At 44.5% G+C, this 6,230-nt stretch overlaps 1 pseudogene; it reads left to right on the top strand.

Moving 5' to 3' along the window:
- The window catches only part of LOC109879603 (ankyrin repeat and fibronectin type-III domain-containing protein 1-like), a 52,236-nt pseudogene extending 46,575 nt beyond the window's left edge, over positions 1-5,661 (top strand).
- The last annotated feature ends 569 nt before the right edge of the window (positions 5,662-6,230 follow it).

The raw sequence follows: 6,230 nt of genomic DNA on the forward strand, positions 1-6,230 counted from the left end.
CCATTTAAAGTCCTGAGGAGAGTGAACAAGGTTTGTTACAGGTTACAGCTTCCCCCCGATTACTGCATTAACCCCTCGTTCCATGTGTCTCTCCTCATGCAGGTGGTGGCTGGCCAGCTCCAGGAGTCTGAGGTGCGGGAGGTTCCTCCGCCCCCTCTGGACACCGGGAGGGCGGTCCCGGCGTACTCCGTTCGCCTCATACTGGATTCGAGGCGTCGGGCGAGGGGCCTTCAGTATCTCGTGGAGTGGGAGGGGTACGGTCCGGAGGAGAGGTGCTGGGTTCCGGTCGGGGACGTGTTGGACTCTTCAATGCTGCAGGAGGTCCACCGTCTTCGTCCGGACCGCCTTGCCCTCTGGGTCGTCACCGAGGTGTCGATGCGCATCTGGAGCCGCGCGTCAAGGGGGGGTATATTCACGACTCCCGCCGTTGGTCCCTCTCCTTGTTCGGGCGGCGTTTGGCGGTCGAAGTCACCGACTTTCTAGCCATCACTGATCTACTTTTAATTTTCCATTGGTTTTGTCTTGTCTTTCATCACACCTGGTTCCAATTCCATCAATTACGTGTTGTGTATTTAACCCTCTGTTCCCCCCCATGTCCTTGTTGGTAATTGTTGATTGTAAATGCTTGTGCACGTCTGTCCTAGTGTGCATCGGGTGATGTAGCCATTATTTGATTGTTCTGTTTTCCGGTAGTTTTTTTTTGTTATTATTAAACTACGCCGTTTGGAAACACAGTTTTTGCTCTCCTGCGTCTGACTTCTCTGCCGCCTGTACGCACCCCTTACATCCAGTGGTAGAAAAAGTACTAAATTGTCATACTTCACTTAAAGTATAAATCATTTCAAATTCCTTATATTACGCCAGAAGGCACAATTATTAAAACACATTTTTATTGACGGACGTACAGGGGCACACTCCAACACTCATTTACACATGAAGCATGTGTGTTTAGTGAGTCTGCCAGATCAGATGCAGTAGGGATGACCAGGGATGTTCTCTTGATGTTCTCTTGATAAGTGTGTGAATTTGATTCTCCTGTCAAAATGTACTTTTGGGTGTCAGGGAAAATGTATGGAGTAAAAAGTACATTATTTTCTTTTGGAATATAGTGAAATAAAAGTTGCCAAAAATATAAATAGTAAAGTAATGTACAGACACCCCCCAAAAATACTTAATTAGTACTTTAAAATATTTTTACTTTAGTACTTTACCCCACTGCCCAAATGCCTTCACATCACTACATAAGCATACTTTGTATGCTGTTACACACATACTTATCACATAGTATTCCATACCTAAGTTAAGGCCATGCATCCTGAGTGGAAACCTGAGTGAGGTGCAAATGTACATTACATAAATAGATGCATGCTCCATATATTTATGTTGTGGACACTTGATATGGTTACATGATATTGTTACGACCACACATATTAATATTTTGCTAAGTCTTTCTAAGTGGATGGGTCTCTACAGAAGGTGTAAATGTTACAGCCAAATGGATACTTGCATAGTAACAATATAAGAAATAGTGTCAATAAAAAAATATATATACAGTATTACAGTAACAATATCAATAACGATATCAGATGAGGTAGTTATATGCATACAATCAAGTAAAGTAGCTGAGCAGCAGGATCAAAAAGTACAGCAAAGTATAGCATGTGTGTTAGGAGAGAGCCTTTTTCGGTCCTGCACTTGACTTTGGTGCAGGACATGTGATGTCCATAGCCTCTTCGTCGCAAAAGTCCCTGATCTTCTCAAAAATATATGTTTGTCTAGCTGTTTGTACAGGCAGACCATCTATGGGAGGAAGGATGTCGGCGTTGAGCAGCAGCTGAAACCTGGTCCTGACAGTCCGAACGCTCCTTGGTGACAACTACACCAGGCTCCAGAGCATCGAAGCTGTAAAACAGGGAATAGCAACAACAACAACAACAAAAAGACATTACAACACTGCACAACATCAATGAACCTCCCAAGTTTAGATAAGAAGAATAACCTCATACAATGCACTGAAAATGATATTCACCTGAAGTGCTGGTACTGCTTGATCTGTGGCAGTAGCCTGAAGTACGGAGTCAGGTGTTGTTGCCAGTCATAGCTTTCCACCAGCACCGTACCATCCTCCAGTCCAACCAGCTGTGGGATGTTGACCTCTGTCACAGTGCGGTCCTTCACAACACCAGCAATCTCAGACAAAGTGTTCAAAATTGTCTTTCTGAAGCACTGCTTAATGAGGCCGAAGCACCAGCCAGGGGCAAACTTGGTGTGGCCTGTGATCAGGAAGTGAATGATCCAGTCTGTGGTGGAGCTTGTGCATGGTCCACCAGGCACAATACCAGAGCACAACCTTGTTCTTGTTTTGGCCACTGTATTTATCACAATTCAGGTCCACATGATACAAATATTTTAGCATTATTGTACAATAGATGCGAAACGGCATTCTGAGATAACATCAATACACACAGTTCATACACGTCAGCTGGCTAGCTAACAGCAAGCTTTAACTAGCAATACAAACCGATTGTCATAACTAGCTAAAGTTAACCAATAGGTTCAATGTTAGCCTGTTAGCTGGCTAACAGTAGGCTATAACTAGCAATGTGAATTGGCATTCTGAGAAAATATCACAAAAGTTACACACACAAGATCATGTTAGCTAGCAAGCCAGCCATCTAACCTCAGCTATCGTTAGATAGCTAACAACAAATTTTAACTTGGGTCTTTTATTTAGACATGTCATATTAACATTAGCTAGCTAGCTAAAAAATGTACTATAATCCCAATCCATTGATAACGTTACTAGCAATACAAACCGATTGCCATAGCTAGCTAAATTCAGCCAAATAGGTTCAATGTTAGCTAGCAGGCAAGCCCTCGAACAGAAATAGAGATAAAATTAATCACTAACCTTTGATGATCTTCATCAGATGACACTCACGGGACTTCATGTTACACAATACATGTATGTTTTGTTTGATAAAGTTCATATTTATATAAAAAAAAATCTCAGTATACATTGGCGCGTTATGTTCAGTAGTTCCAAAAACATCTGGTGATTTTGCAGAGCCACATCAATTTACAGAAATACTCAATATAAATGTTGATGAAAATACAAGTGTTATACATGGAAATATAGATAAACTTCCCCTTAATGCAACCGCTGTGTCAGATTTCAAAAAAGCTTTATGGAAAAAGCAAACCATGCAATAATCTGAGTACGGTGCTCAGAGAACAAATACATATATCCGCCATGTTGGAGTTAACAGAAGTCAGAAATAACATTATAAATATTCACTTACCTTTGATGATCTTCATCAAGATGCGCTCCAAGGAATCCCAGTTCCACAATAAATGTTTGATTTGTTCGATAATGTCCATCATTTATGTCCAAATAGCTACTTTTGTTAGCACGTTTGGTAAACAAATCAAAACTCACAAAGCGCATTCACTAGTTGCAGACTAAATGTAAAAAAGTTCTGTTACAGTCCGTAGAAACTTGTCAAACGATGTATGGAATCAATTTTTAGGATGTTTTTAACATAAATCTTCAATAATATTCCAACCGGAGAATTCCTTTGTCTTCAGAAAAGCAAAGGAACGGGAGATACCTCTCATGTGAAATGAATGTGACCAGCGCGTGACTGCTGGCAGACCTCTGACTCATTCCCCTCTCATTCAGCCCCCCTTCATAGTAGAAGCATCAAACAAGTTTCTAAAGACGGTTGACATCTAGTGGAAGCTTTAGGAAGTGCAACATGACCAATATCCCACTGTATCTTCGATAGGGGCTGAGTTGAAAATCGACCAACCTCAGATTTCCCACCTCCTGGTTAGATTTTTTTCTCAGGTTTTTGCCTGCCATATGAGTTCTGTTATACTCACAGACATCATTCAAACTGTTTTAGAAACTTCAGAGTGTTTTCTATCCAAATATGCTAATAATATGCATGTGACAACAACACTGTTGATCGCTGACTCTACAATGTCTTCTTCAATGAAAGGGTTTTTACCTAAATCAGGGATTTCCTCATCGTCTGATTCAGAGTCAGAGTCAGAGAGAGTCAGCATGGCACGATCGTCCTCCAGAAAGTGGTCCATCACAACTTTTTCCCACTGACCTTTGTCAATAGCTCCTGATAAATTCAGGGCAGCAATGTTATTGAGAGCAGAAGCAACATTTTTGCAGTTCTCCATTGCTAACGTTATATATTTCGAAAAACTGCAGTAGAAAAGATTATCTGGGCCTCCCTGGTGGTGCAGTGATTAAGGGCGCTGTACTGCAGCGCCAGCTGTGCCACCAGAGACTCTGGGTTTGCGCCCAGGCTCTGTCGTAACCGGCCGTGACCGTGGGGCGTGGGGCGAAGCACAATTGGCCTAGCGTCATCCGGGTTTGGGAGGGGTTGGCCGGTAGGGATATCCTTGTCTCATCGCGCACCAGCGACTCCTGTAGCGGGCAGTGCGTGCTATCCAAGGTTGCCAGGTGCACGGTGTTTCCTCCGACACATTGGTGCGGCTGGCTTCCGGGTTGGATGCGCGCTGTGTTAAGAAGCAGTGCGGCTTGGTTGGGTTGTATATCGGAGGACGCATGACTTTCAACATTCGTCTCTCCCGAGCCTGTACGGGAGTTGTAGCGCTGAGACAAGATAGTAGCTACTAAAAAACAATTGGATGCCACGAAATTGGGGGAAAAAAAGAAAAAAAAGAAAAAGCTTATCCACGCATAACGAGAGCTAATTTTATAAACACAAGGTGCTACACCGCAGACCAATATGAAACTCATCTCTCGGCATGTCCAGCCCACTCATTATTTCAGCCAATCTAGTGGGAAGGTTCCTGACTTTTTCTTTGGCTAACCAACTAGGCTCGTAATTTACCAACTTTATTCGTATTTACAGTTGGCATAAAAGTTTATTATTAAGGCACATGAAAGTTCAGACGTACAAGAAGGCATTTCTGCCCCCAAAAAATGCATTTTGGTGAAAAAATGTTTTTTTTTGCGTTCAAATGGCTCTTCTGTGAAGTCGTGAACTGCAACACACGCTTAGTATACTGAATCGGGTCACATTTGGAAAGGTGTGAATTATTTCGTCTTTTTGTATGTTTTTCAATCCTGTCCCCTCTACAGTTCACTTTGAAGCCTACTGCCCCAGCTTTATATGGCAGTACTGCCGTGTGTCTGCCCTGCTGGAGCTGGAGTTGCTCATGTCCCAGCAGATCCTAAGGGAGGCCTTCTCCGAGGCGGAGCTCCACGCTGCCAAGCAGAAACACCAGCAGGTCCAGGAGCACATGCAGGTAGATGGAAGTCCTAGCTGATGTAACCATAACCCTGATATCTTGATATGGATTTAGTCTCCAGGTGCTCAATAGTGATAACTAGAGTCATTTAAGTGCTAAAATAGCATCACACAAGGAGCTAATAGATTACAGGTCACCTGGAGTTCAATTATAGCACATGATGTTTCAAAGAGCACTAAAAGTAAACAATATATTTTTCCTACGTATTTCCCCTTTCTACAGCAAATGAAGGAGGTGTGGCGGGAGGCTCGGTGGATCATAGATGCTATACAGTATGACCGCTACAAGCAGCCCACAGGTGGCATTTCCCTGGCCTGGATCATCAACTTCTCCAGTGATGTGTTGCCTAACACGCCCCCGTAGGAGGGGTTGGAGAGGGTTCAGGGATGGGGGAGCTGAGCGACTCCACCCCCGACGTCCTCCAGGCCTCGGTGCCCCAAACGGGCCCTGCCGGCAAACGACAGCTGAGCAGAGTGGGGCCCGGGGGGAGAGGCGAAGTGAAAGCGACTTCATCTTACCCAGCCGGCAGATCGATCAACTGAGGATCGCAGAGAAGAGGAAGGCCTTCTGTGTGAGAACCAGTAGTGTTGAATTCTCCTCTCCCTTTGCTGGTCATCCTGCCCACTCACCCTCACCGTTGCCATCCTCCTCCCGCCACCCGCCACTAGCACCGACCCACCTCTGTGGACTGCTACTGCCCTACGGAGCAGTGCCTGCGAAACCCCCAGCCCCTTGCTCGCATTCTGTCAGAGGACAGCGGCTCCCAGAGGCTCTCAGGTGCCCCCTCCCCTGGTACCAACAGGAAAGGCTGGAACGCCATGTTACGGGTGTACCCACAGTACCGAACAAGGGTACCCAAGGAAATCAGTGTGAAGGTATGGGGAACTTGGCTTGAGGATATCAGGTTGTAATGAATTGTTGTCCATTTTTGG

The sequence above is a fragment of the Oncorhynchus kisutch genome, linkage group LG25 (genome assembly GCF_002021735.2).
Source record: "Oncorhynchus kisutch isolate 150728-3 linkage group LG25, Okis_V2, whole genome shotgun sequence".
Lineage (NCBI taxonomy): Eukaryota > Metazoa > Chordata > Actinopteri > Salmoniformes > Salmonidae > Oncorhynchus > Oncorhynchus kisutch.